Genomic DNA, 8825 nt, shown 5'->3' on the forward strand with positions numbered 1-8825 from the left:
CGTTTCTCAAGGCCCTGACACCTCGTTTCTCAAGGCCCTGACACCTCGTTTCTCAAGGCCCTGACACCTCTTTCTCAAGGTCTTGACACCTCGTTTTTCAAGGCCCTGACACCTCTTTCTCAAGGCCCTGACACCTCGTTTCTCAAGGCCCTGACACCTCGTTTCTCAAGGCCCTGACACCTCGTTTCTCAAGGCCCTGACACCTCTTTCTCAAGGTCTGACACCTCGTTTCTCAAGGCCCTGACACCTCTTTCTCAAGGCCCTGACACCTCGTTTTTCAAGGCCCTGACACCTCGTTTCTCAAGGCCCTGACACCTCGTTTTCAAGGCCCTGACACCTCGTTTCTCAAGGCCCTGACACCTCTTTCTCAAGGCCCTGACACCTCTTTCTCAAGGCCCTGACACCTCTTTCTCAAGGCCCTGACACCTCTTTTCTCAAGGTCCTGACACCTCGTTTCTCATGGTCCTGACACCTCTTTCTCAAGGCCCTGACACCTCGTTTCTCAAGGACCTGACACCTCGTTTTTCAAGGCTCTGACACCTCGTTTCTCAAGGACCTGACACCTCGTTTTTCAAGGACCTGACACCTCGTTTTTCAAGGCTCTGACACCTCGTTTCTCAAGGCTCTGACACATCGTTTCTCAAGGACCTGACACCTCGTTTTTCAAGGACCTGACACCTCGTTTTTCAAGGCGCTGACACATCGTTTCTCAAGGCCCTGACACCTCGTTTCTCAAGGACCTGACACCTCGTTTTTCAAGGACCTGACACCTCGTTTTTCAAGGCTCTGACACCTCGTTTCTCAAGGCTCTGACACATCGTTTCTCATGGACCTGACACCTCGTTTTTCAAGGACCTGATACCTCGTTTTTCAAGGCTCTGACACCTCGTTTCTCAAGGCCCTGACACCTCGTGCACCAGACGTGCAGGTGACAAGGCCACGATTACAGCAACAACAGCAACAGCAGCAGCACTCAACACGTTCGTCAATAACGACAACACCACCACATGTGTAGCCTCAAAATTAAATAATATAAAACGTGCTAAAATAGTCATTGTTAGTAAAAAAACAATTGTGAAAAGTATTTTAGTTCGCATCACTTCTTCATAGCACGGTGTTCTATGAATAAGGGCAATTACCCGAAACGTCGCCTACGATATGATGTAAATATCAATATCACTTGTGAATAAATGATCTTTAAAAAAATAACAGCGCTCGCCACGGCTCACCGCAAAACAGTAAATATACTGTAGCAACACACAACTGTAGCAACCTAAAGAACACAAGAGTACAGTGTGTATATATACTCTCTTTGGCTCTTTCGGTAAAGTCACGGAGATAGAAACAGAATAACTACGTGACGTTACCGAAATACCCAGAGTATGAATTCTTGCAGTCACGAAAGCTTTAAGCAAAGAAAAACTTTCATATTTTTTCAAACGATCATTTTCTCACTCACACACACACACATCTCCTCCTCCTTTCACTGTGCGCCATCGACCGGCACAACAACAACAACGCAAACTCATAAAACCGAAACCCTATCAAATAAAAAACCCATATCACATCCCCCCCCCATGAAACATTCAAGTAGCCGCTGTGAGCGCTCGTCTAGCGGCGGCTCCAGTGGCGCAATCGGTTAGCGCGCGGTACTTATAGAGCAGTACTTTGGTGGGCAATGCCGAGGTTGTGAGTTCGAGCCTCACCTGGAGCACTGATTTTTTGCGACTTATTATTTTGCTTTCACACCACCCCAACATCGCCGAATTGACGTAGTAATTGTAAAAAATAATTCAATAATTTTTTATTAAAGCTTTATCGGTCGCTCTCACTGTCTCCCCCCCCCCCCGCCGAATGCGTCGCTATTATTTCTACCTGGTTTTTGGTTGTTTTTTCACACTGCCACGTGACCGTACTGAGTATTTAAACAGGAATCGTCATCGTCAGCCATGATCAGTCCACTGCTGGACGAAGGCCTCGCGGAAACTATGTAACAAGGGTCATTTCCCGAAACGTCGACTTATATCCCCCCCCCCCCCTCCTCCTCCTCCTCTGTTAGGGCAGAGTTGCTCACGCACATGGTGCGTTCATATCGTAATTAAAATCATCTTCATCAGCCATGGTCTATCCACTGCTAGATGAACGCTTCCCGACGCCGTGTCCGCCATGGGATGTCGTTTGACCATACTTCACCACTCTGGTCAATGCGGGTTAGTTCAGACGGTCTGCCATTCGCCACCGATGTGAGCGGCGCAAAACGGCCAGTAACAAACAGCACCGATCTGAGTTGTAATCTTGTTGCTGTGCAGGGATTAGCCTGGATAGCCGTGCGCGGATTTAGACGACCGCATTGCATAACCGAGGTGCTATCGGTTGCTGTGTCGTCACTTTGTGTGCAGTGGAGGACGCAAGGCAGTGAGATCCACCGCATTGGACCGTACGTCTTCTATGCCCCCCCCCCCATTCACCAGCGGTGGTGAAGTATGGTCAAATAACCCCCCCACGTGACCCGCATCAGCTGCTGGACTTCATCCAGCAGCTGATTGACAGATGTGCTGTCCATGATTAGAATACTGCATTCAACGAATGTAGCTGTCAATAACCGTGTTTTTATTTGTATATTATTATTACTGGAGCTTCATCTTCTTGGTACTTTCACACCTGATGATGATTGCTTGTGTTGCAATCGAAACGTCGTGAGAATTGTATTGTTTTATATTTTTATTATTTTATTACTTCCCTTCTACGTGACTTTACCGAAAGAACCAAGAAGATGAATCCCTGCAGTCACGAAAGCTTTAAATCGAAAATTACTGGAGCTGTCTGAATGAAATGAAACATACTGCTTCTTAAAGTTCGTTTACACATCCCATCAGCCGTACAGCCTTGTGGGAGTGCATCCTATCATGAGCAACATTGGTTCAGCACAAGCAAAACTCTGGTTCGGTTTCGGCATTCAATGTCTCCGGTGAACTATACTCTTAGTTCTTTCGGTAAAGTCACGTAGGTAAAAAATGAAATTAAAATTAATAAAAATAAAAACCAAAAACAATAATATCACGACGTTTCGGAGGCAACACAAGCTTCCGTCTTCAGGTGAAACTGTCACAGCAAAATATCTGTATCCGGTGAACTGCCAGATGGCCATGTGGGTAAGAAGCGCTCTCTCTCTCCCTGTTCTATGCGGGTTATAGTGGCCACACAAAGCGCTCCCTCCTGCAAAACACAATCCAGAATAACCATGAAGCTTCGATGTGGCTAATCGTCACGGACAACTTAAGATCGCTTCCCCCACGCACGAGTTACCAAGTCTACACACAATCGCACGGGATGCCAAAACGCCCGCGACTCAACTCACTTGGTGTGTAACTCGCTCGCTGCGAGCGATCGTAGGCTCTAGCGCATCCTCGCGGTCACTGCGCGTCACTGCAAGCTCCTGCAACGTTCTCTTTGGTTCTTTCGGTAAAGTCACGTAAGTGAAAATAAAAAAATAATGAAAATATGATAATTGTTTTTTTACCCTTCTATCTGGCAACAAAACTGACACCTTTTTTTACAAGGAGTCATGTTTGCATAGACCACAATACCTGTAGCCATAATGCAAACAAAAAACATAACTCTGATAATATATGCACTGTCCTTGAAGTTGATTGGTCCACACCCGAGACAGCTTTCCTTAGAGCCTAGTCTCACATGGGTTGGATCAGATGACGCCAAAAGGCGCACAACTCAAAGACAATGCACCATCAGAGTATGAGAGCTCGGGGTAAGAATTTACACCATTGGAACCTCATTTGGCAGAAAGCTATCTCGGGTGTGGACCAATCAACTTCAAGGACAGTGCATATAATATCAGAGTTATGTTTTTTGTTTGCATTATGGCTGCAGGTATTGTGGTCTATGCAAACATGACTCCTTGTAAAAAAAAGGTGTCAGTTTTGTTGCCAGATAGAAGGGTAAAAAAACTATTATAATTTTTTTTCTGGCAAATAAGGTTCCAATGGAATATGAAAATAACTAAATTAAATCACGACGTTTCGGAAGCAACACAAGCCTCCGTTATCAGATAGGACAGCCACAGCAAGACCATTTTTTGCTGGAGTGGAATTTGTTCTTGCTGTGGCTGTCCTACCTCATGACGGAGGCTTGTGTTGCCTCCGAAACGTCGTCATTTAATTTAGTTATTCTCATTTTATTTTTATTTTATTTATTTATTATTTTTCACCTACGTGACTTTACCGAAAGAACCAAAGAGTATGGATCCTTGCAGTCACGAAAACTTCAAATGTAAAATTATCCTGCAACGTTGTGGATGAATACGATTTTTAGTTTTTCCCCCCAAAGAAATTGGTACTGAGTTTTATTGACCTTGGTGTGTGTGTATGGTTTTTTTTCTTAACCAAGGCTGCTTAGTGCAGGCGCAAAGGTTCTAAGCGCTGATGGAATGCTTGGACGAGTATAAGTAAGACACAACTCCAAACCCCGTATTCTTATACAGTGTACAAGGAAGTTGAGTTTTCAGGTCCATACGACGTATAGCCGCTTCAATACGGGCAAGATATTTTTTGTATTGTCTATTTGTTTGTGTTTCTTCCTTGTGATGGGACTTTGTAGGATGAACGTTGACATTTATAAGGCGCGCGTGGTGACCAAACACATTCCTGCTGCGGAGGGAGCTGGCAGGAACGTTGGGTTGCTCGGTCAATGGGCAGAGTCAACGGCGGCGTGGTGTATTCGGCAAATATGCCCGACTGTTAGGGCGAGCACAAGCCGGCGTGAGTAGGTTAAACGTTGAGTTTTATAAGGGCACCACGGGGTGACCAGCCCCTCCCCACGTCAGCCCCACCCCTCCCACCCCCCACCCAGCCCCACCCTCCCCACCCTCCCCTCCCCACCCAGCCCCACCCCTCCCATTTTTGGATGCACGACGGACGGACGGACACAATAATCCCCTGTGGGCTGGTGGAACCAGGTGGTTCCTACCAGTATAAGGTCTGAATGGGTCTGTGCTAAGGTAGGGCACTGATAAGGAGTTATAGAAACACACGCACCTACACAGACCGGATAGTAAGACGCACCCCCAACTGTTGCTTTCAATGACCGCGGGCGATGGGGGTAGGGTCTTATCATCCGAGGAATGCGACAAGTGTTGCTTTTGAGCACCTATTATGGAGCAGGTAAGCGCCCGAAGGTGATGGGGGTAGGACCCGGCCGCCTTTGTCTCACTACCCTTATGCCTAATCCTACCCCTATCCATATCCCTGTACGTACGCATCGACACTCAACCTTTACCCTGCCCTCAACACTCCCTCTATTTCTAGCCCGTGCCGAACCCCGATCCTTTAATGATACACCAACCCCTATACTTAACCACGCTCCCTCCACTACTCCCATTGCTACACTTACCGCTGACCATGACGACATCCCTAACCCAACCCTACCCCCAACCCTACCCCTAACTCAATCCTTTAGCCGTTACCACTAGCCCCCCTTACTAACCCTACCCCCAACCCTACCCCTAACTCAATCCTTTAGCCGTTACCATTAGCACCCCTTTCTAACCCTACCCCCAACCCTACCCCTTACTCATTCCTTTAGCCGTTATCACTAGCCCCCCTTACTAACCCTACCCCCAACCCTACCCATAACTCAATCATTTAGCCGTTACCACTAGACCCCCTTTCTAACCCTACCCCCAATCCTACCCCTAACTCAATTCTTTAGCCGTTACCACTAGCACCCCTTTCTAACCCTATCCTCAACCCTACTCCTAACCCTATCTCCAACAATATTGCCGACCACACACCTACCTCTCTACCCCTATATGCACTTAATATTACACATACCCCTATTATAATCCTACTCCTGATCCTAACCCGAGCTCCAATCATACCCCTAGCAATACGCCCACCTCTACACATAGCCCTGTGCTTAATTCTGCACCTACCCATCCCCCGAACCTAATCCTACCGCTACCTCCAACCATACCGCAAGTCTTGAGATCCTACCACTGTATTTAACCAGACCCTACGATTTAAACCCATTATCCTAACCTAACCCTAGCCGTCATCATACGCCGACTCAACACTGCCTCTCTTACAAGCCATACCTCTGAACCAATATCCCACTCCCACTTGAACTCACACCCCCTATCCATAATCCTACTCATTTCCCTAAAAATAACTCAATTGGGATTATCTCCTCATCGTCCCCGACTGTTCGACTGGACGGCCCGTGTCACTCTTGCAAGCCGAGACAATCCCTCGGAGCATCTCGAGTTCTACCAAGGGAAAGTCTCTCACGGGGTGCCACGGTGGCTAGGAGATGTTAATTACCTCGCCTGGTATACAGGAGGTCGTAGGTTTGATCCCGACCCTGACGCATGCTGCTGTATATTTGGAGTTTCCGCGTCTCTCACTATCATCATCATCACGGTGGCCAGGAGATGTTAACTACCTCGCCTGGTATACAGGAGGTCGTGGGTTCGATCTCGACCCTGACGGTTGCTGTACATTTGGAGTTTGCGTTGTCTCGCTCATCATCATCACGGTGGCCAGGAGATGTTAACTACCTCGCTTGGTTTGCATGAGGTTGTAGGTTTTATCCCGACCCTGACGCCTGCTGCTGTATATTTTGATTTCACGTCTCTCTCTCTCCCCGTGGTTGCATAGATTTTTCTCCGGGTCCTCCGGGTTTCCCCCTCCACATTTAGAATCGACATGACGCGTTTAGCGTATCTGGCTGCTTTACATTTCCACATGATAAGCCACTTCGTTTGAGCTTTCATTTGCGATATAACCAGGCCGCTTCTTAAAAAAGCTCCATAGCTCAGTGGGCATTATCTGGTAAAATTTAAATAGTTTTTAAAAAGATATATACAGCTCTCTCTAGCCTTGGTTACATAAATCAACTTCATACTCTTTGGTTCTTTCGGTAAAGTCACGTAGGTAGACATAAAATAAAACAACTCACGACGTTTCGATCGCAACACAAGCAATCTATACCAGGTGGGTCAACCATAGCTGAAGTCTTGCTGTGGTTGTCCCACCTGTATGGATTCCTGCAGTCACGAAAGCTTCAAATCAAGATTAAATCAACTTCACTTTGACATTTTGACTCGAACCCCGCACAGGAACCCCCGCCCTCGATATCTCCCGCGTGTCCAGCAGAGGGCGGTCACGGCGTGTGGTGAATTCCACACCCATCAACCCCTTGTCAGCAGAGGTCGCAAACGGGTTTTGATTCCTTACCCGTACCCATACCCGGCCGCACCAGGGTCGCAAACGGGTGTCCGTACCCGGCCGGGTACGGGTAGCCGGGCATCGCGTAGGGTACGGGTATCGGGTACCCGGTTGCGACCTCTGCTTGTCAGTGCCCTCCCTACCTTATTACAGATCAATTCAGACCTTATTGGTCACCCCGTGCCCCTTAGAAATCTCCACGTTCATCCTACAAAGTCTCATAAACAAGGGAGAAACACAAACAAAGAGACAGACACATTTTTTTGCCCCGTATTGAAAACGGCTGTACGCCATACGGACCTGAAAACTCAATTTCCCTGGACACGAAAACCGGGTAAACCCGTATGGGTTGACAACTATGGAATTCACACACAAAGTACCCGGTGCGGTACGTAGTAAACATTGCCGCTAGGGAGACAAAGGCGGCCTCGAGGGGTGCTGGCCACCCCCAACCCACCGCCGCCCCCCCCCCTCGTGTGCCGTGTCGGCCTTCATAGGTAGCTACTCGCTAACAACACTTGCCCCAACAGTCTGCTAAAGGCTATACGGGGGAGCTTTGTCTTTGAACCAAAGTTATGCGTGCATTTCAACTAATGTATGTGCACGGGTGTCAGTGTTGCTCTAGGCCAAGGGTCGGCAACCTACGGCTCCGGAGCCGCATGCGGCTCTTTACGGGCTGCTTCTTGACGATGAGTACGTATGTACTCAGATTCATTGTGGCTCTTGAAATACTGAATTTTGTACCGAATTGGAAAGAAATGGCTCTTCTTGTTATTTTGGTTGCCGACCCCTGCTCTAGGCATACGTGTACCCACACAGGTGCACGTGTGTGTGGTCAGTACGTTGAGGTTAGTGTTAGGGCGAGTGTTAATATTTCATTGTAGGGCTATGGTTAAGGGTCTGTGATTAGTTAGTACGCTTAGGAGTAGGGCTAATATTAGTGTTTGATTTGCAAGTGTGGTTCGGGTTATGGCTAGTGGTAGAGATGGTATCTGAGTGGCCAGTTTGGTTAGTGTCAGGGCTGGCGATATGAACAGCTTCTGATTGGCCGAGAGTTGGTGTCTGGGACGCTTGTGTTAGGAAGGGAGGTCGTGCTGTGATTGGCTCCCAGGAGCCCTCTTCTCTGTAAAAACAAAGCCAACTTTCTCTGTAATCCAGCCGAGATCTCACGCAGACATCCCGAATTACATAAGCAAAACATACACCTCAAAGCAAACAAATAAGAAAAACAAGTTCACCAGTTGGGGGGGGGGGGCTACTAGGGGGCGGGGGGGGCTGGTGGGTGTGGGGAAGCTTTAACTCGCCCACACGTGCAAGCAATCAAGCGGACATGCTGCTGGCCAATGCATTTGTGGCTGCAATTAGAAGCTCAGCAGAGATCTTTCAGCCTGGCCAATGTTCGGATGAACGGGAGACCCAGCACGCGTGTAGCAAGTGCTCGGATGATCGTCCCGAGCGGGAATAAAACCCGGGTCGCCGGGTTCGTAGCGCAGCGCGCTAACCACTGCACCGCCGCTCCCAGCACCGCACACACACTCACCCACTCACCCACTCACAAAGACAAATATTTCCCTTTCAGCTGTA

General features: G+C 48.1%; 1 non-coding gene across 1 annotated transcript; it reads left to right on the forward strand.

Moving 5' to 3' along the window:
* The first annotated feature begins 1620 nt into the window (after positions 1 to 1620).
* Positions 1621 to 1714, forward strand: TRNAI-UAU (transfer RNA isoleucine (anticodon UAU)). Its single transcript has 2 exons — positions 1621 to 1658; positions 1679 to 1714. It is a non-coding gene; the product is annotated as a tRNA-Ile (tRNA).
* Positions 1715 to 8825: the final 7111 nt, after the last annotated feature.

Source organism: Lethenteron reissneri, chromosome 8 (assembly GCF_015708825.2).
Source record: "Lethenteron reissneri isolate LAM-NWPU_2019-01 chromosome 8, ASM1570882v1, whole genome shotgun sequence".
Classification (NCBI taxonomy): Eukaryota; Metazoa; Chordata; class Hyperoartia; order Petromyzontiformes; family Petromyzontidae; genus Lethenteron; species Lethenteron reissneri.